Source organism: Triticum aestivum, chromosome 5A, assembly GCF_018294505.1.
Source record: "Triticum aestivum cultivar Chinese Spring chromosome 5A, IWGSC CS RefSeq v2.1, whole genome shotgun sequence".
Taxonomy (NCBI): domain Eukaryota; kingdom Viridiplantae; phylum Streptophyta; class Magnoliopsida; order Poales; family Poaceae; genus Triticum; species Triticum aestivum.
This window is the reverse complement of record NC_057806.1, coordinates 546,608,470-546,630,995: the sequence shown is the minus strand read 5'-3', so window position 1 is coordinate 546,630,995 and position 22,526 is coordinate 546,608,470. Positions and strand designations below refer to the sequence as shown.

Sequence of the window (22,526 nt, the reverse complement as noted above, 5' to 3'; positions counted from 1 at the left end):
CGTGGATCAAAAACATTTTACATAAAATCATTTGGTCAATTATACATAAAATTTAGTCTAATACATAGAGTTGGTAGGTTCATCACAACAAAACTATTTTTTATACTTCAACAATGAAAAATGCTTTTCTCCTGCAAAAGAACTTATTTTTAATCAATTACGACCTATTTATATGGTCATAAAGTCATCAAGGCCTTTATTACATTCTGATTGGTCCACGAGCACCTCATGCGGATCATGCCCGACCACCGTTGGATAGGCCCGGATCCGACGGCAGCCCTCTTCCCCCACCCCCTCTACCCCTCATCCCTCTCATCCCCCTCCCGAATCAGCGCAACTCCCTCTCCATTCGTCCAAACCCTAGTCGCACCCTCCTCCGTGCCCCGCCACCCCCATCAATTCCGCCCAACACCGCCGTCCCCCTCCACTCACTCTCCTCCATGAGCCGGATCCCCACCTCCTCCGGCTCCCCTTCCACTCACTCTCCCGAATTCCGCACACCCACATCCAGATCGACGCCGCCATAGCTTCCCCTCACCGGCGGCGGCGCCCTCCCTCCCTCGCCCTCTCCTCCTTCCCTCCTCACGGCCGCCTCCACCACGCCACAAACCCCAGCGACGGCCTCGTGTAGATCCCATCCTGCTCCGCGTCGCAGCTCTCCCGGCCATCTCTCCGTTCCCCCATAGCCACACCTCATTCTCGTCCCCCTCCCCCAGTCCCATCCCTAGCCCCGCCCGGATGGGGACGAGACTCTCGCCGCTGCACGCAGACGCAGAGGAGGAGAGGGAGTCGACGAGCGATGGCGGCTGGGACTGGTCAGTTGCTGCCGTTGCTGGCCATGGTGGCGGCGCTCGCGGCGGCTCTCCTCTACACCGCGCCCTTCTCCAAGGTGAGCGGCACCTCACGCCCCTCGAATCTGCATGCGGTAGTATGGTGGCGGAGGCTAATGGGTGTTCATTGTATTTGCGTGCGTGTAGAGCCTCAGCGGGGAAGGGTGCAGCCTGCTCCCGCACGGCCACTTCTGGATCGCCAGCCAGCGGGTCGTTTGTGGTTTTGCAGGGTTCTGAGGCTGCAACCTGGGCACCATCAGGGTATGCTATTTCCTTGTCTTGTTTCTTCAGTGCTCAATAGTTGCTAGTGCGACTGCTACCACTCTGTTAAGACTAGTATTTTATGTAATGCTAAACTAAAATGGGTCTAGTTATACTAATCATTCTATGAAAGTTCAGTCTGATTTGCTGGTACTCTAATAGATACGCCTTCAGCTTTTGTCATATAAACTCTCCCGGTGATAAATAATTTGGTCTGCATTATAAAAAATTTATGATGATTCCCACGGATTTTAGAAACCAGTCACAGTTCATGCTTTATAGTACTGTGAAGAATTTTGTTTGCCGATGCTCAGAATCATTGTTTTACATATGTTACTTGTGATGTTCTGCTCGCTGAGATGTGCATGATCTGGGTGATGAAGAAAATCGTTCGGTTTCCCACTGATTTTTCATGATTATTACAACCAGATACTTCTGATGGATCATGCCATCTCTTGGACTACATATGTACTCCTTTATTATTGAGCAAATACTTTCCTTTGATTTTTTGCCAACCTCTTAGCAGTACTTTTTCTATACTCTTTTTTGTGTTTTGCTGGCTGATGAGATGTGCATTACCTGGGTGATGAAGAAAATCGACGGGTCACACCATCTCCTGAAGTACATTTGCACATTTTTACTACTTTAGACTGACTGTACATGCATTCCTTCATTGGTTATGAACCTTATTGCTCATTGTGTTCTGTTGTGTTGAACTGCATGATTCCGGGTGATGAAGAAAATCGTTCGGATTCCCACTGATATTTCATGATTAGTGTAACCAGCTACTTCTGATGGATGAAACCATGTATTAGTTTCAGGTGAATCGTAGCTTTGCTATTGCTTCATTTCATCTGATACAGACATGAAATTGAACTGCACTTGATGCAGCGCCATTATGGTCCCTGAAATTAGCTTCTGTTATTGAATTTTTTATTTCCTCGCCCGAGAACAATAGTATCATCATATTCTACCAGGCCGTTTGTTTGTTTCTATGAGCTTGCCTCTGTGGCTAGCACATATCATATGTGATCCATGCTGTCTCTTTTTCGCCCACTGAAGCTTGGAGCAAAGTGGCATATTACTTTTGTGATAACTGAGAGAACTGCGAGGCTTTCTTTTCTACTTTGGCATATAATGTTAGAATTAATACTGTTTTTATTTGAAATTTGTTATTAGGCTATTAGCGCGAAACTTCCAAGTTATAACTATCCTTGCATTTCTTACTCCAATTGTGAAAGGACAATATATAGTCTGTGTGCTTCTGTGAATATATTTGAGTACATTTTTATCATGCTGCTGTAATATGTAATGTAGTTTTCGAAGCATGTCTGCTGTTGTAAGTTGCCGCTCTGTCCTAATGCATATGTTGTGGGGACTCGCTCACTGAAAAATCTTGCAAGAATCATGTGATCATCTTTTTACGAAAAGTGGCATAGTTTCAGTTAGCTGTGAGTTATAACTGAACTGATATGTTTATGCCCATAACTCTAAGTTAAGTTTGCCAGAAACCATAGCTACGCTCTCTGTTTTATTGATGAAACCTTTGCACTTTGCAAATCAGGTGGACTACATAGCCAGCGACCAGCGAGCGCATGGGTGGTGCAAGTGGTGAAGGAGAGCGGTCGGAGACTGTAATTGAGCTTGTGCTAGTGCTGCTGATCTTGCTTGGATGGGCATGCTGCCTCTTCCATGTGGACTACATGACAACCATGGTGAGCTCTCTGCTCCCTGCATCTTATAGTAGTTGGCCTGAGATTATAGTTGGGCTGGAAATGAACTTCTTCAGTTTGATTTGTAAGATATAATACCAGTCTAAATCAGTGGAACATGGGTGATATACTATTTGCTTTCTTTTAGCAAATCTGTAGTAAATACTGAGTACTTGTATGTACAAAAACATTTTCATGTCCAGAACCATGACTGTACATACTCGTATGAAAATCATTCACAACCTTTGTTCACTAGTTCCAACTAGTAATCGTGTATATATATGTAAGCTCCAAGCCTGATGTGCTTTAGGCGTTAAATCTATGTATATATACGATCTTATTGATGCATGTATAACGCGAGACACACATCAGGAAATCTGAATAACTTTGACATAGTTGCTCTGTTATCTTGCACTGGGTTGATACTTGTCATTTTCTCTTTCCAAATATATCTCAGGCTTGCTGTTATGAGAATGTTATATGCATGGTTTCTTATTAGATCTAAAATTCTGCAGCTATTTTTCATTGTTAGGAGAATGTTATATGCACGACTTCACTTGATTATATTCCTAGCTTTTCTGATTTATAACACACAGATTTTGGCCTTCATTCGTCAAAAGTTGGCGTACAAGGAACTCCAGGAGAATAATCCCGAAGAAAACCCTATAGCTGGAGCTGGCCATATTAATATTTAGTTGTATTTTATAGTTGAATACCTGATTTATACTGCCATGATTGTAAAGTACTTTAGTTGCCATTTAAAATATGATGTATTATTGGCTCTGTTTGAATCAAGTTATTTGTTGTGTGTTATGTGTTATTTGAATCAAGTACATCCGACTTCACAAGTGGCACAAATAGAGAACTGACGTGCAGCACCAAAACAGCACACTTGGGTCCCATTTCACTAGTGGGTCCTTTAAAATGGGAAAGAAACAAAATAAAACTGACAAGTGGGACCTAATTGGATGACCTGACTAGTGGGACCTGGTTCAAAATGGATTGTAAAAAGGACGAGGCCAAAATAAGAAATGGCAGCAAAAAGGCTAAAGGCCTAGAAATCAAAGGCTGAATTGTTGGGCTAGACCCATGTAGCTAATAAAAGCACAGGAAAAAATACATTAAGAAGGCCGAATTGTTGGGCTAGGCCCATGTAGAAAACCGAATTGGACCGGGCTGATTCTTGTGCCACATCAGCTTGCCACGCTGGATGCCTACGTGGCCTAGGGAGGCTGATAGTGACCAAAACAATATAGTAGGCATATTTTGGTCATAAACGTCCACGACCTTCTCATAGAGAAGGTCGTTAATTTCAGTTTACGACCGCCAGCTTTTGACCTTCTGTTTTTGGTCACAAAAAGGTCGCAAATGAAAAACAATGACCTTTCAGTGACCAATAGTCAAGGTCACAAGTTGACACATTTCTTGTAGTGCCAGGGATTATACGCACTCTCACCCTTCCACCATTGCTAGCCTCTCTTGTGTCGCGCAACTTTCGCCGGTACCATACACCCACCATTACCTTCGTCAAAACAGCCACCATACCTACCTATTATGGCATTTCCATAGCCATTTCAAGATATATTGCCATGCAACTTTCCACCATTCCATTTATTATGACACACTCCATCATTGTCATATTGCTTTGCATGATCATGTAGTTGACATCATATTTGTGGAAAAGCCATCATTCATAATTCTTTCATACATGTCACTCTTGATTCATTGCACATCCCGGTACACCGTCGGAGGCATTCATATAGAGTTATATCTTGTTCTAAGTATCAAGTTGTAATTCTTGAGTTGTAAGTTAATAAAATTGTGATGGTCATGATTATTAGAGAATTGTCTCATGTGAGGAAAGGATGATGGAGACTATGATTCCCCCACAAGTTGGGATGAGACTCCGGACGAAAAATAAAAGAAGAGGAAAAAAGAGGCCATAAATAAAGAGAAGGCCCAAAAAACAAAAAAAAATGAGAGAAAAAGAGAGAAGGGGCAATGCTACTATCCTTTTACCACACTTGTGCTTCAAAGTACCACCATGATCTTTATGATAGAGAGTCTCCTATGTTGTCACTTTCATATACTAGTGGGAATCTTTCATTATAGAACTTGGCTTGTATATTCCAATGATGGGCTTCCTCAAAATGCCCTAGGTCTTCATGAGCAAGCGAGTTGGATGCACACCCACTTAGTTTCTTTTTGAGCTTTCATACACTTATAGCTCTAGTGCATCCGTTGCATGGCAATCCCTACTCACTCACATTGATATCTATTGATGTGCATCTCCATAGCTCGTTGATACGCCTAGTTGTTGTGAGACTGTCTTCTCCTTTTTGTCTTCTCTACAACCACCATTCTATTCCACCTATAGTGCCATGTCCATGGATCACGCTCATGTATTGCGTGAAGATTGAAAAAGTTTGAGAACATCAAAAGTATGAAACAATTTCTTGGCTGGGAAAGGACACCGCAAGATTGAACCCAAAGCTAAGCACTTCTCCCATTGCAAGAAAGATCAATCTAGTAGGCCAAACCAAACTAATAATTCGAAGAGACTTGCAAAGATAACCAATCATACATAAAAGAATTCAGAGAAGATTCAAATATTGTTCATAGATAAACTTGATCATAAACCCACAATTCATCGGTCTCAACAAACACACCGCAAAAGAAGATTACATCGAATAGATCTCCACAAGAGAGGGGGAGAACTTTGTATTGAGTTCCAAAAAGAGAGAAGAAGCCATCTAGCTAATAACTATGGACCCGTAGGTCTGAGGTAAACTACTCACACTTCATCGAGGGTTTCGAGTTCTTGAAGGGCAGCTTCGAAGGACTCAAGGGATACTGTGGGAGTCCTGGATTAGGGGGTCTTGGGATAGCCGGACTATATCCTTTGTCCGGACTGTTGGACTATGAAGATACAAGATTGAAGACTTCGTCCCGTGTCCGGATGAGACTCTACTTGGCGTGGAAGGCAAGCTAGGCAATACGGATATGTATATCTCCTCCTTTGTAACCGACCTTGTGTAACCCTAACCCTCTCCGGTGTCTATATAAACCAGAGGGTTTTAGTCCGTAGGACAACATACAATCATACCATAGGCTAGCTTCTAGGGTTTAGCCTCTCTAATCTCGTGGTAGATCTACTCTTGTACTACCCATATCATCAATATTAATCAAGCAGGACGTAGGGTTTTACCTCCATCAAGAGGGCCCGAACCTGGTAAAACATCGTGTCCCCTGCTTCCTGTTACCATCCGCCTTAGACGCACAGTTCGGGACCCCCTACCCGAGATCCGCCGGTTTTGACACCGAAATTGGTGCTTTCATTGAGAGTTCCTCTATGTCGTCGCCGTTAGGCTTGATGGCTCCTGCAATCATCGATAGCGATGCAGTCCGGGGTGAGACTTTTCTCCCCGGACAGATCTTTGTGTTCGGCGGCTTCGCACTGTGGGCCAACTCGCTTGGTTATCTGGAGCAGATCGGAAGTTACGCCCCTGGCCACCAGGTCAGATTTGGAAGCTTAAACTACACGGCCGATCGGAGACTTGATCTTCGACGGATTGGAGCCTCTGCCTTGTGCGTGACACGGTCACGATGAGTATGACTTAGCTCTACCATCAGACAGTGTTCAGGAGATCGCACCGGCAGCCGCTCCGACCCTCAATTCGGAGCCAGTTGCGCCTTCCACACACGGGTGGATGGACCCCGCCACGGAAGCCTTATCCTCATCGGCGATTGAGCCGGACATTGACCTTCCCCTGCACGAGAGCCATGTTGTCAAACTGCCGGATCCTTCTCCGGCCACGGACTCCGAACCACCTGCGCCCGTTCCTAGCGAATCCGATTGGGCACCGATCATGGAGTTTACCTCCATGGATATTTTTCAGCACTCGCCCTTTGGCGACATACTGAACTCATTAAGGTCTCTCTCCTTGTCAGGAGGATCCTGGCCGAACTATGTCCGGCAGGATTGGGATGCGGACGATGAAGAAATTCGCGGCCCACCAACCACCCACTTAGTAGCCACTGTCGATGACTTAACCGACATGCTCGACTTCGACTCCGAAGATATCGACGGTATGGACGATGATGCGAGAGACGAAGAGGAACCACTGTCCACAGGGCACTGGACAGCCACCTCATCATACGATATATACATGGTGGACATAGCCAAAGAAGGCAATGGCGATGAGACAGCGGAGGATGACCCCTCCAAGAAGCAATCCAAGCGCCGATGTCAGCGGCGCCGCTCTAAGTCCCACCAAAGCAAAAGTGGTGATACCGGCACAAGAGATAATAACACTCTGGATAGTGCCGAAGACAACAACAATCCCCTCCAGCAAGATTTAGAGCAGGAAGATGGAGGAGGCAGCCCTCCTGAGAGAGCGGCAAATGGAGAGGCGGAGGATGATAATTACATGCCCCTCTCCGAAGACGAGGCAAGCCTCGGCGATGAAGAATTCGCCGTGCCAGAGGATCCCGTCGAACAAGAGCGCTTCAAGCGTCGGCTTATGGCCACAACAAATAGCCTTAAGAAAAAGCAGCAGCAACTTCAAGCTGATCAAGATCTACTAGCTGACAGATGGACTGAAGTCCTCGCGGCCGAGGAATATAAACTCGAACACCCCTCCGAGAGTTACCCAAAATGCAGGTTGCTACCCTGACTGGAGGAAGAAGCGTATGACGCGGCTGATCGGCCACCTCGTGGCCGCGATAGAGAGGCGTTCCAGCCAAAAACTCAGCCCGCACCCCGACATCATTCAAATAAAAAGGCATGGGGAAATACGCCAGACCTGCGAGACGTATTGGAGGACAAAGAAAAGCATGCAAGATCGATCTACGGATCACGAGGGCGCGCAACTATGCGAGACGATAAACGTCACGTCGGATACAGTAAAAGTAAATCCGGCCGGGCCGAACACAGCGGGCAAGACCCATTCGAGCTGCGCCGCGATATAGCCCAATACAGAGGCGCCGCACACCCCTTATGCTTCATAGACGAAGTCATGGATCAACAAATCCCAGAGGATTTCAAACCCGTAAATATATAATCATACGACAGCACAACAGATCCTGCGGTATGGATCGAGGATTGTCAGAGTAAATAACCATGGGTAGCCTAGCCGGCTCCCCCTGGCCCTTCTGAAAAAATTACGAGCCGATTCGGTCCTGAAGAATCCAAGACACAGGACCGCCTTCCCCTTGCCGGCTGTCTCTAGGCCGGCTATCGGAAGGCGGCCCGACTTCAGCCCTCATGAAGAAACATCGCGGGAGGGCCGGCTCGGAGAAGCCGTCCACGAGAGGACCGACTCCAAGAAGCCGGCTCCCATAAAGCGGTCAAGATCGTACCCTCGAAGTCTGCATCTACATAACGGCGATGTGACGGGGCGTGGCTACAGTGAAGCCTGTCACCCCCGAATCCCGGAGCACGCCTGGCACAGTGCGCCGTACGGGTGGCCATGACCCGTCCGGCGCGGCACTGTTGCCACGATGAGCCTGATGTCAACCACGACGGACCGCCGATGCGGCCCACGGGCGGTGGGCCCCTTCGGGCAGAGAGACACCCGAAGGCGGCCAGGCCTCCCCCAGTCGGCCCAAGATAGAGCCGGCTCCCCATAGCCGGCTTGCCACCTCCCTCGAAGAAGACGCCCCATTAAGGAGACAAGACGCGGTGAGGCTACAGCGATCGCCCGCCGGGCGGCGGCACTGTAGCCATGCCCACCTCGGTGAAGCCCTCGTCACCAAGATTAAGCAACAATAACTAGCGTCCGACAAGGCCCTGGACAGTGTGATCATGCGGAGCATCGTGTAGCTAGGCTCCCACAATGATAAGCCACCCGTTGGCATATGTCGCACCTACCACCCGACATTTGGCGCCCACCTTGGGGCCAGGTGCACCGTCGTCCGGAGACCTGTTCTGGACGGGAACCCTCTTCCTCCCCCGCGAGCGTAGCCAGCCCGGCACACCCGATGGCGCTTGCCACGACGCGCTACAAGGCGCCACCAACATCTGTGCGGCGAGCAGCCTCGCCGATCTCCTAGACAAGACCCTCATCTCCGACGAGCTTGCCTCCGACAAGGGCACCGACCACCTTGTCAACCTCCTCGGCCAGCTCCATGTCTCCGGTGAGCCTGCCGTGGACTTGGAGTCGGTTGGCTCCACCGATCCGATGCCTATCGACTCCGACACGGCCTCACTCGACACTTTCCCCACCAACGTCACGACCTACAATGACCCGCTTCCCGGGGCCGATGGCTACGACGCTGTCACCACCGAGGTGATGGTCATCGGCCACGGCGGCGCTTCCGACGAAAGCACCCACGACGCCCCGCACGTGGCGGTCCACGACTTGTCCATCCCCCTCCCGGCCGATGCCGACGCTGAAGCACTGGAAGCTCGCCGCCTTGCCCTCCTCGCGGAGGGCCGGAAGTTGGTTTCCATGAGACGCCTCGCTGAGGCCCACCGACGCAAGGCCGACCGCGCCGCCTTTGGCACGCCGCACCCAGGTGGGCCCAGCCGGCCGGCGTTGTCAGACAGCGCGGCGCTGTCGTCACTGATACGCTAGGAGTCGACCGCCTAGTCTACACCACTCCGCTCGAGAACCCGCGCGCTGCCCAGGCGGCCGTAGACGAGCTGGATGGGCTGGGGGCCAAAGAACTCCCCCACATGACCCGACGCATCCAGCAGCTGATCGATGCGGCCGCGCGGCGGCACGAAGCCGACGCCCGCGCGGTAAGCCCTCCCCCGTGCCGAGATCATGGCGCGACGTCCCGGACGCCGACTACGGGCAAAACCCGCGCGCGGTGCGAGAAAGAGTCGGCTGCCAGGCGAAGACGAACCCGAATCTCCATCGAGCGAGACGCAGAAGGCCACCCCTGGGCCGTGGAGTGGCGGGGCAACCCGCCTCCACCCCGGCCCCGTGGAGAGAGATATCCCACCCCGCCGCCTATTGCGCATCTGACTCTCAGCGGCCGGCTAGGTCGCCGCGAAGGAGTCGACGAGAACGACACCTGCCATCGGATCGACCGCCTGGCGCGATCCCTGGCGCTAGAAGAAGAAGATGATGTCGGCCCGCCTTGCTTCGGCCCCCGCATCCGCGACGAGCCCTTCCCCAAAGGGTTCTCGCTCCCAAGAGACACGCCCAAGTACAACGGCTCCGTGAAGATGGAAGATTGGTTGATCGACTACTCCATGGCGGTTAGCATAGCCAATGGCAACAAGCACGTTGCCGTGAAGTACGTGCCCCTCATGCTGCACGGCACGGCGCGGACCTAGCTCAATAGCCTCAAGCCATACAGCATCAACAGATGGCTAGACTTCACAGAAGCCTTCGTCCGCAACTTCACCAGCACCTACAAGCGGGCTCCCAAGCCCAGACAGCTCTCTTGTGTGTACAAGGCCCCGCCGAGTCCACTCGCGACTACCTCACGCGTTGGGCCGAGCTCCGCAACTCTTGCGAAGGGGTGCACGAGGTGCAAGCCATAGAATACTTCACTGCCGGGTGCCGAGAAGGCACCCTGCTCAAGCACAAGCTCCTCTGCGACGAGCCGACTACCCTCGACGAGCTTCTGGTCATAGCGGACAAGTACGCCACCGCCGACTCCTCAATGAAGACCGAACTCCGGGTAGACGCGTCCGGAAAGGTACTCAACCCAGCGCCCAAGACGCCGGCTGGGCACTCCAGCCGATGCCCACACCAGAACGACCACAAGCGCAAGGGCCCCGTGTCGCCCTCCACCAGTCGGCAGGTAGCAACAGTCGAAGACGAGCAGCCCGAAGCGCGGCCCGCACCTAAGAAGCAGAGGAGCGGCAAGCCGGCTTGGCAGCCGGCCTTCTCCTACGAACAGACTCTCGATGCCCCGTGCAAGTTCCACAGCGGCGCGAAGCCGTCCAACCACACGACCCGGAAGTGCCACTGGCTCACCCGAATCTCCAAAGGCGAAGGGCTCGCACCGTCTCCGCCTGCCGGTCCACCTCCTCCGGCTCCGCAGCCGTCGGCCGCTCGGCCCACAGTCGGAGCCGTGCACGATGAGTTCCCCGACGAGCATGCCGCCTATGTCATCTTTACGAGCCAGCCCGAAGACCGGCGCAGCAAACGCCGAGAGCACCAAGAAGTCAGCATGGTTGCTGCCAACCCCGCCGAGCACATGCACTTGTCAGAAAAACCTATCAGCTGGAGCCGGACTGACCACCCAGAGGTGATGCCGTCTCCCGGCTCTTATGCGTTGGTTTTGGATGCCACCCTTGCAATGGATAGACGCGCTGCCCGTTTCTCCCGCGTGCTGATAGACGACGGGAGCAGCATCAACATCCTGTACCGTGACACCATGGAGAAGCTGAATGTCAAGACGAAGCAACTCATGCCTACTCGGACTGTGTTCCATGGCATTGTACCTGGCTTGTCCTGCGCCCCCATTGGCAAGATCAAGATTGATGTACTTTTTGGGGACAAGGAGCATTTCCGCCGGGAAGCGATCTGGTATGAAGTGGTGGACCTAGAGAGCCCCTACCATGCATTGCTTGGCCGACCTGCCTTGGCCAGGTTCATGGCAGTTCCCCACTATGCATACCTCAAGATGAAGATACCGAGCACCAAAGGCGTCATCACCGTAGCCGGCGATTACAAGAAGTCCTCTGAGTGCGCAGCAGCCAGCAGCCGGCTGGCCGAGTCCCTTGTGATTGCCGAAGAAAAGAAGGTGATGGACTGAGTCATGGCCATGGCCAGCAAGCAGTCGGCCTTGTCCCCCGATCCCAAGGAGCATGATGCTCAAGGATCTTTCCAGCCGGCCAAGGAGACGAAGAAGATACCTCTTGACCCCGAGCACCCAGAGAGGTTTGCCATCATCGGGGCAAACCTAAACAGCAAATAGGAAGGCGAGCTCGCCGATTTCCTCCATGAGAATCGGGACATCTTTGCATGGTCCCCCAAGGACATGCCGGGTGTTCCAAGGAATTCGCCGAGCACAAACTACACGTCCGAGAAGACGTAAAGCCGGTCAAACAACCCCTCCGCCGACTGTCGGAGGAGAAACACAGGATTGTGGGAGAGGAGATAGCGCGGCTTCTGGCAGCCAGCTTTATTATGGAAGATTTCTTTCCAGAGTGGCTCGCTAACCCGGTCCTCGTGCTAAAGAAGAACAACAAGTGGCGCATGTGTATAGACTACACGAGCCTCAACAAGGTCTTCCCCAAAGATCCCTTTGCCCTGCCAAGGATTGACCAAGTGATAGACTCCACGGCCGGATGCGAGCTGTTGAGTTTCTTGGATGCTTACTGAGGGTATCACCAGATAAAGTTAGATCCGGCAGACCGCCTGAAGACCTCCTTGATCACGCCATTCGGAGCCTTCTGCTACCTGACTATGACATTCGGCTTGAGAAATGCCGGTGCCACTTTTCAGCGTTGCATGCAGAAGTGCCTCCTCAAGCAACTCGGCAAAAATGCCCACGTCTACATAGATGACATTGTGGTGAACATGGAGAAGTGCGGCACCTTGCTGGAAGACCTCAAGGAAACATTTGAGAACCTACGCCAGTTCCAAATCAAGCTTAACCCCGAGAAATGCGTGTTCGGAGTGCCAGCCGGCCAGCTCCTAGGCTTCCTGGTCTCCGAACACGGCATCGAATGCAACCCAGTAAAGATCAAGGCCATTGAGAGAATGGTGATTCCCACCAAACTTCGAGACGTCCAGAAGTTTACCGGATGCTTGGCCTCCCTGAACCGCTTCATCAGCCGGCTCGGAGAGAAAGCTCTTCCCCTCTACCGCCTCATGAAGAAGACCAACCACTTCGAGTGGAATGACCAAGCCGACCAAGCTTTTCACGAGCTGAAGAAGATGTTGGCCATGCCGCCTATCCTAGCGGCGCCGACTTAGAAAGAGCACATGCTCCTCTACGTCGCCGCAACCAGCCGGGTGGTCAGCACCATCATCGTAGTCCAGCGCCCAGAAGAAGGCCTAGCCCAGCCGGTCCAGAGGCCGGTGTACTATTTGAGCGAGGTGCTATCTACCTCGAAGCAGAACTACCTGCACTACCAGAAGATGTGCTACGGCGTGTACTTCCCCGCCAAGAAGCTGAGGAAGCCCTACTTCCAAGAGCATCCCATCACGGTTGTATGCACGGCCCCGCTGGCCGAGATCATAGGCAGCCGGGATGCATCCGGCCGGGTGGCGAAATGGGCCATCGAGCTGGCCCCCTACATGATCTTCTACCAGCGTCGCACCGCCATCAAGTCCCAAGCATTGGCCGACTTCCTCGTCGACTGGGCCGATACCCAGTACCTACCGCCGGCTCCCGACTCCACTCATTGGCGGATGCATTTCGATGGGTCCAAGATGCGCACCGGCTTGGGAGCCAGCGTCATCCTCACCTCTCCCAAAGGGGACAAGCTCAGATGCACGCTGCAAATTCACTTTGCCGCCGCCAACAACGTGGCCGAGTACGAGGCGCTCATACACGGGCTCCGGCTTGCCAAAGAACTCGGCATTCGCCGGATCCTATGTTATGGCAACTCGGACTTGGTGGTCCAGCAATCATCCGGCGACTGGGATGACAAGGACGCAAATATGGCAAGCTACCGCTTCCTCGTTCAGCAGATCAGCGGGTATTTTGAAGGATGCGAATTCCCCCATGTACCACGAGCCGACAACGAGCCAGCTGATGCCCTGGCTCGAATAGGCTCCACTCGGCAAGCAATACCAACCGGTGTCTCTCTACAACGCCTCCTCAAGCCGTCTATCAAGCCGTATCCAGAGTCCGATTCCATCTTCGTGCCGCCTGACCCCGACGCGGCCGGGTCCGGCTCGAAGAACCAAGCAGGTGACCCGGGGACTTCGATAGTCGGCCAGGGGGCATCAGCAGGCGGCTCGGGGACTTCCGTAGTTACGCCCGACCTGGGGACTGCCACGCCCGGCTCGGGGACTGCGGTAGTCGGCCCGGAGACTACACCAACACAGCAGGCGTCGGCCGACTCAAGCATTTCACCGCCCAGCCCGCCCGCCCTGGTCGCAGTAGCCGTTTTGGCAATCCATCCTCAACTTCCTAGTAAACCAAGATCTGCCAGCTGACGAAGTAGAGGCAAGACAAGTCCAACGCCGAGCCGGAGCATACACAATCGTCAATAGAGAACTCGTCAAGCGCAGTGTCACTAGGGTCCTCCAGCGATGCGTCGAGCAAGAGAAGGGCATTGCAATCCTCAGAGACATCCACCAAGGAGAATGCGGCCACCATGCGGCCTCAAGATCACTCGTCGCCAAAGCCTTCTGCCATGGTTTCTTTTGGCCGACTGCTTTGGATGACGCCAAGGAGTTAGTTAAACATTGCAAAGGGTGCCAACTCTTCAGCTCCAAGCAACACATGCCGGCTTCAGCACTCAAGACCATTCCCCTCGCTTGGCCCTTCGCCGTTTGGGGATTGGACATGGTGGGCCCATTCAAAATGGCGCGCGGCGGCATGACACATTTGCTTGTTGCCGTGGACAAATTCACCAAATGGATTGAGGCAAAGCCGATCAAGAAGCTGAATGGGCCAACTGCCGTGACATTTATCGCAGATATAACAACTCGGTACGGCGTACCACACATCATCATCACCGACAATGGCACGAATTTCGCCAAGGGAGCCTTGGCACGTTTCTGCGCGGCGCAAGGCATCCAGTTGGACCTAGCGTCCGTTGCCCACCCGCAGTCAAACGGCCAGGTCGAGCGAGCCAACGGCCTCATCCTTTCCGGCATCAAGCCCCGACTGATCGTACCACTGGAGCATTCAGCCGGTTGTTGGCTCGATGAGCTGCCGGCTGTCCTCTGGAGTCTGCGCACTACACCAAACAAGTCAACCGGCTTCACTCCTTTCTTCCTTGTATATGGTGCCGAGGCGGTCATCCCAACTGACATCGAGTTCGACTCGCCTCGGGTGACCATCTACACGGAAGCCGAGGCCAAGGAAGCATAAGAAGACGGCGTCGACCTGCTGGAAGAAGGCCGGCTATTAGCCCTCAGTCGGTCCACTATCTATCAGCAGGGCCAGCGCCGCTACCACAACCGGAAGGTCAAGCCAAGATCCTTCCAAAAGGGCGATCTTGTGCTCCGGCTGATCCAGCGAATAGCCGGCCAGCACAAGCTCTCGGCCCCTTGGGAGGGCCCCTTCGTCATCAGCAGAGCCTTAGGCAACGACTCCTACTACCTGATCGACGCGCAGAAGCCGAAGGCACGAAAGAGAGACGACTCCGGCAAGGAGTCGGAACGACCATGGAACGCCAACCTCCTTTGAAGGTTTTACAGTTGAAATGCAGTATATATCACGCTAACTTATGTACTAAGTACGAGACAATAGCCCCCCCCCCCCGAGGAGAGCTCGGGGACTGCCATCTTTTATCTATGAATGAAAAGTATCATGCTTATGGCCTTGTCATTGCATTCACTTTTTCCGTCCGGCACCGGGTTCGACTAGTCGGCCCGGGGACTGGCCGCCTGGAGCTATATTAGAAGTCCTACCCGCAGTCAGACAAGTAGTGTGGCGGCTCCCAAGCCTTCTCTTGCCAAAAGTCGCAGTTTGAAGAACCAGCTGTCCGGTCGGCAAGAGTTAAAGGCAGGAACGGGTGCCCACACGAAAAACGGCTACGGACTAACGGACTAATATAATAAAAGCCGGTTTTTCTCCCACCGCCGACCGGCTACCAGAGTAGTCGGCCGGCCGGCTTCCATTCACCTTGCTCCAATCTAAGAAAGCTCGAGTACTTGCCTTCCCAGAAGGGGAAGGCGGCAAAAGAAACAGCCTAAGGATAAAAAGCATACATGAATGGAAACTAAACACACAATAATATTTACATAAAAGACCTTCAAAAGGCCAGCATTCAACATAGTTCGAATACACCCCAGTGGGTGGAACTGCACAAGTTTAATAAAGTTGTTCAAAAGGCAACAAGCAGGAAAAAACAAGGACGGCAGACTAGGCCAAGGGAGCGACTGGCGAGTCGGGTAGGTTGGTGAAGACGGCAGTGCCGGCTGGAGGAGTGGCCGGCTGGCGAACCTCGGCATGATCACCGCCTCCCGCAGAGGGCACGCTAGCACGCGCCTTGTTGCCGGAGGCACGATCAGGCTGAGGCTGGCTGCCTGCTTCACCGGTCGGCTCAACGTCTTCGCCTTCCTCTCCTTCATCGTCTTTGCCTTCATCGCTGGAGGCGATCTCCTCTGCCGAGTCTTCACCCGCTGCCGGGCCTAGCCTGAACCACTCCTCCGGCTGGGCAACGCCGTCGTCATTGATCTCAGGAGCGAAGACGCTGATGTCAGTACACTCAACGATCGTCGAAGCGCGCTGAGAGATAGCCGGCCGCACCTCCTCCAACTCTTCGTCAGCCTCCAGCTGCCAGGTGCGCAGCTGGTCCAGGTTCAGCCCCGGATACCAGGCTCGGACGAACTCCAGCGCTCGCCCAGCTCCAAGCCGGGCTGCCGACGCCTTCCAGGCCTCGAAGCGGCCAACCGCCACCTCCAGCCAGTCGGCAGTCCGATTCGGGGTGCGGGGAATCGTCTCGCTTGGCCAGAGTGCGGCCAACACCTGCGCCCCGGCGCGCTAGAGGCGGCGGAGCATATGGTGAGCCGGCTGCAGCCGGGCTTGGACCGCCAAGAGCTGCTCCTCGAGCGTTCGGCTTGCGTCCGGCGTGATTTCAACCCCTTCCTGCCGGCGTGCCTCGCGATGGGCCTCGATGGATTGGGTGGCGAAGACGAAGTAGCCGGGAAAGTAGTCCGCACAGAGAACAAAAAGCAGCAAAAGTCAGAACACAAATCAGGGATCAAAGGGCAAGCAGGGAGTGAAGAAGGCGGCTTACCGTCGATCAGATCCTCGATACGGCTGAAGCCCTTGCTCAATCCCTGCTTTGCTTTAGCCCAGCCCGCCGCTTCGGTCTCGAACTCGGCCTTCAGGGCGTCCTCGTTGTCCTGCGCCTTCTTCAGGGCCGCCTTATGGCTCTCCTCCTAGTCGGCCAACTTCTTGACCAGGCGGTCACGCTCCAGGATCAAGGCGCTGTACTCGGCTTCCTTGGCGCGAAGGGCGGCCTAGGTCCCGCTGAGCTGCTCCCTCAAGTCGGCATTGGCTCCTGCAAGCATGAAGACAAAGGAAATTAATAAGGTGAAGTCGTCAAGGAAGATCCGACCCGGCTGCACAGCAGTCGGCCCGAATCTCGGGGACTACACCCAGTGGCTGTGCTGACGCGCCCCCACAGGAGATGAACGAAACAAATACGCACTCCGGCTGCTGGTCAGGTCCTCGGTTCTCCTGCCCAGCTCCTAAGCCTGGGAGTTGAAGGCGGTTGCACGGAGGTTGTGATACTCCTGAAAGATTATACATGAAGCAAGGATAAGTTAAGTTGTCAGAACCTAGTAAGTTCCAAGCTGCCTGCGCAGCAGCCGGCTCGGAACTCGGGGACTACACCCAGTGGGTGCGCTGACGCGCCCCCCACGGAAGAAACCGCGTTGAGAGAAACTCTTGAGTATATCGCTGCAGCGAGGCGGCCTGAGCTTGAAGCCGGTTCCGGACCTCCTGGGCCGCCGCGTTCAGCTCGCCCGTCCCCCCGCTGGGAGTCCACTCGGACGTGCTGGCACGGGCCGCCTCCAGGGCCTCCACCGTCTGGCTGGCGCCCGCTGCTCGGTGCGGTTCCGGTGCGGAGGCGCCACCCCCTGCGCGCCGGCGCAATGCCGGCTGCACCTCGAGGCCGGCCCTTGCTTCTGGCTCGCCCCTAGATGGCTGCTCTGGCGCCGCAGCTGATTGGCCGCTTTGGCCCGCTCTAGTTGGCGCCGTCTGCGACGCCCCCTCCACGAAGATCACGTGGTCCTCCCGCCCCTCCATCACCGGCGGGCCTTGGTCGACCTCCTCCGACGGGGGCACGGGAATGTTGGGGGCCACGGCGTGGAGGGGAACAACGAGCAGCGGAGGCTGGTTGTGCGAGGCCTCCGCCTCCATCTCCGTGGCTGCCGCTTTCGCCCGGGCCTTGGCCGCCGCGTCGGCTTGCTCGTTCGTCGCCTGGGCGGTCCTTCGCTCCGCCGCCTCCCGCTCCTCCCGCGCCTCCCGCGCGTTCTGCTCCGTGGCCTCCCTAAGGTCGGCGCGGGGGTCCACGCGGCGGGAGCTTGAGGGCCCTCCAGTCGGCCCGACTACGGAGCCGCCAGGACCTCGCTCGAGAGAAAGCGGTGCCCTGTCCGGCAAGAAAAGAAAGGTTTAAAAGTGCTTCGGACGAAGAAGACAAAAAAATATATACGCAAGACATTCAACGACTTACGCAGAGACCGCCTGCGGCTGCTTCACCACCTTGCGGAAGCGGGCCGCCTTCGCGGCCGCCTCATCCCGCTTGGTCGCCGCCGTGGAAGCCTTGGATTTCTTCGGCCGGCTGCCGAAGAAGGTCGATGCGGCCCGGCGCTTCTGCGCGCCGCCACGGGCAGCCAGCACGGCGGACGAGCCCGTGCCTTGATGATCAGGCGCCGGCTGGCGGTGCGGGGTGACTTCGACCTCGTCGTCGTCCGGCTAGTCTTCGAAGTTGGCCCCGAGTCCCGCGCCTCCGGCCTCGTCGCCTTCCCCCACGATGGCGTCTTCCATGGCGGCCGCTCCCAGGTCCGGATCGTCGGCGTCGTCCACTGTGCGGTCGGGGAGGAGCTGGTGCTCTACCCCCGCGGCCCCGGCTGTCGGTGGAAGAAGAGGGTTCCGCTAAAAGCAAACAAATTGATCAAGAGTCAGCTATCATGAGGCCGGCTACAAAAAGGAAGAAAAGAAGAAAGAACTTACGGAAGGCGGAGGGTTGGCGCGGGAATACGGCTCCTTGCCGTATCGCCAATCCTCGGTGAGCTTGCAGTTGGAGATGTAATTCACCATGTAAGACACCTCTGTGTGAGGCATCTCCCTGGTGCTTAGCCGGCATGGGTCGAAGCGGCCGCTCATCTGGCAAATCATGTGAGGCCGGCCTTGGAGCGGAAGAACCCGACGCTCCATGAAGGCGGCCACCAAGTCGGCCCCGGTCAGGCCCTCCAACTGGATCATCACCCGAAGCCGGGAGACAGCTACGTTCCCGGCCTGAGACAGCGACCTGGCCCGGTAGCTCCATGAAGGTTGCCTCCCAGCCGGTGGGCCGGCTACGTAAGCCGGCAGGTTGACGTAGTCGCCTTGCCGGGCGACGTTCTTCACATAAAAATAAGACTTCTGCCAAAGCTTCACCGACTGGATCAGCGGAATGGACGGGAACAGATTGTTCTCTCTCTCCCGCCTCATGGCAATGAAGGCTCCGCAGGGGTCGGGCACGCCCGCGACGACGGTGCCGAGCTTGCTTAGGAAGAACTCCCCCCAGAGCTCGAGCATGGGGAGAACTCCAAGAAAACCCTCGCACAGGGTGACGAAGGCCGACAGCAGCATCACCGCGTTGGGCGTGAGGTGATGCGGCTGGAGGTGGTAGAATTCGAGGAAGGCTCGAAGGAATCCTCTCGCCGGGAGGCCGAAGCCGCGCAGGCAGTGCGAGCGGAAGATCACCCGCTCGCCCTCCTCCGGTGCGAGCGAAATCTCCCTCACCGGCGCTTGACCAACCCGCACTAGGTTCTCTCCGAGCAGACGCCGCGTCCGGCGGATGAACTTGACGTGGTCCTCATGGACGTTGGAGCCATCCCACGAGCTCGACAACGCCATGGGAGCAATGCGACAGGGAGCAAGACGAAGTGACGACGAAACAGCACGGCAAAGGGTTGCCGTAGCGGGGAGCAAGATGAAGCGACGGCGGAATGGCGCTGCGAAGAGTTGCTGCGGTGAAGAGAAGAAGAAGGAGGGCGAGAAGGGGTGGAGTGAGGGAGAGCGCGCGAGCCTCTGCCGCTCCCCCTCCTCCTCCTACTTATAGACCGCACGGCGGAGCCGAGGAGGCACAGCGTGGGGGAACGTGGGGATCAACTGCGCCCACTCCCCCACATCCCACGATTATTGTGCCTTGATGCAGAATAAAACCGCCGCGAGGAGGCGAGCGGTCCATGTGGGCCGCAGAAGATCCGCGCTCGGACCGAGGCCCGTGGCGTCCCGTCGCGCGCGTGCATTGGCAGGACTTCCTCGCCACGTGGCCCGCGGAATGGCGCGGGGTCAGCTCGCAGGGCGACCCACGTTCCCGCCTACAAGAAATGGAGCTTTCCGAAGATGGCGTGCACACGCAAAAGACGGCCCCTCGGGATAGGAAGCTGACCTAGCTTCTCGTCCCTTTGTCCGCTTCGAAGCTCGATCAGCTTCAGGGACTACTGTCGGAGTAAATAACCATGGGTAGCCTAGCCGGCTCCCCCTGGCCCTTCTGTAAAAATTACGAGCCAATTCGGCCCTCAAGAATCCAAGACACAGGGCCTCCTTCCCCTTGCCGGCTGTCTCCAGGCTGGCTATCGAAAGGCGGCCCGACTTCAGCCCTCATGAAGAAACGCCGCGGGAGGGCCGGCTGCGAGAAGCCGGCCATGAGAGGACCGACTCCAAGAAGCCGGCTCCCATAAAGCGGTCAAGATCGTACCCTCGAAGTTTGCATCCACATAACGACGATGTGATGGGGCGTGGCTATAGTGAAGCCTGCCACCCCCGAATCCCGGAGCACGCCTGGCACAATGCGCCGTACGGGTGGCCATGACCCGTCCGGCGCGGCACTGTTGCCACGATGACCCTGATGTCAACCATGACGGACCGCCGGCGCGGCCCACGGGCGGTGGGCCCCTTCGGGCAGAGAGACACCCGAAGGCGGCCAGGCCTCCCCTAGTCGGCCCAAGATAGAGCCGTCTCCCCACAGCCGGTTTGCCACATCCCTTGAAGAAGACGCCCCATTAAGGAGACAAGACGCGGTGAGGCTACAGCGATCGCCCGCCGGGTGGCGGCACTGTAGCCATGCCCACCTCGGCGAAGCCCTCGTCACCAAGATTAAGCAACAGTAACCAGCCGCCGACAAGGCCCTAGACAGTGGGGCCTGCCTGTCGACCAAGGAGCCGGCAGCCGGCGGGACCTACAAGCCGGCGGGCCCCAGCAGCCGGCGTAGAAGCCGGAAAGCGTAGACACAGACGGCTGGGGCCCGCACCCAGCCGGATTACCATTGTACCCCTGGGGGGTAGGCCTATATAAACCCCCCGGGGCATCCATGCAAAGAGAGATCGATCCCAGCTAGTTTTAGACACCACGTAGGGAGGAGAAGAGAGCAAGCCTTGCCCTTCTTCCTCCTCTCCCCAAACAGCTCAAGGAGCATCATGTAGCTACTTATTCATCTAGTGATCATGCGGAGACCCCGCAGAGAAGTAGTAGGGGTGTTATCTCCACGGAGAGCCACAAAGCTGGGTAAGATTCGCCGGTGTGCATGTCTTCGCCTCATCCCGTTTCCAGGCACCGGCGACGTCTTATTGGCTCCCACAATGATAAGCCACCCGTTGGCATATGTCGCACCTACCACCCGACAAGGATTTTCTCCACCACATCCACATGGCCCACGGTGACGACTTACACGCCATCAAATACCTCCCACTAAAGCTCAAAGGACCAGCGCGACATTGGCTTAACAGCTTGCCAGCAGAGTCCATTAGCTGTTGGGAAGATCTAGAGGCCGCATTCCTTGACAACTTTCAGGGCACTTATGTGCGACCACCAGATGCCGATGACTTGAGCCACATAATTCAGCAGCCAGAAGAATCGTCCAGGCAATTTTGGACTCGGTTCCTAACAAAGAAAAATCAAATCGTCGATTGTCTGGATGCAGAGGCCCTAGCAGCTTTGAAACACAACATCTGCGATGAGTGGCTAGCCCGGCACCTTGGTCAGGAAAAGCCGGAATCTATGGCAGCCCTCACGACACTCATGACCTGCTTTTGTGCGGGAGAAGACAGCTGGCTAGCTCACAGTAATAACATATCAAAGAACCGTGGTACTTCGGATTCCAAGGACGGTAATGGCAGGTCACGTCGAAATAAACAAAAGTGCCGCATTAACAGCGACAATACCGAGGATACGACAGTCAATGCCGGATTCAAAGGGTCTAAACCCGGTCAGCGGAAAAAGCCATTTAAAAGAAGCACTCCGGGCCCGTCTAGTTTGGACCGCATACTCAATCGCTCGTGTCAAATACACGGCACCCCCGACAAGCAGCCAACCACACCAATAGGGATTGTTGGGTATTCAAGCAGGCTGGCAAGTTAATTGCCGAAAACAAAAATAAGGGGCCACATAGCGATGACGAGGAAGAGCCCTGGCAGCCGAACACCGAGGACAGAAGAGGTTCCCCCCACAAGTGCGAACGGTGAACATGATATACGCAACCCACATCCCCAAGAGGGAGCGGAAGCGTGCGCTCAGGGACGTATATGCGTTGGAGCTAGTCGCCCCAAAGTTCAACCCATGGTCCTCCTGTCCGATCACTTTCGATCGCAGGGAACACCCCACTAGTATCCGTCATGGCGGATTTGCCGCACTAGTCCTAGACCCAATCATTGACAGATTTCACCTCACTCGAGTCCTTATGGATGGAGGCAGCAGCCTGAACCTGCTTTATCAGGACACAGTGCGCAAAATGGGTATAGAGCCCTCAAGGATCAAACCCACAAAAACGACCTTTAAAGGCGTCATTCCAGGTGTAGAGGCCCATTGCATAGGCTCAATTACACTGGAAGTGGTCTTTAGATCCCCGGATAACTTCCGAAGCGAAGAATTAATCTTCGATATAGTCCCGTTCCGTAGTGGCTATCATGCACTG

General features: G+C 54.9%; 2 pseudogenes; both read left to right on the top strand.

Moving 5' to 3' along the window:
* The first annotated feature begins 1,459 nt into the window (after positions 1–1,459).
* On the top strand, positions 1,460–1,535 carry LOC123109218 (uncharacterized; annotated as a pseudogene).
* A 280-nt stretch (positions 1,536–1,815) lies between these two features.
* LOC123109221 (uncharacterized) lies at positions 1,816–1,891 on the top strand (annotated as a pseudogene).
* Positions 1,892–22,526: the final 20,635 nt, after the last annotated feature.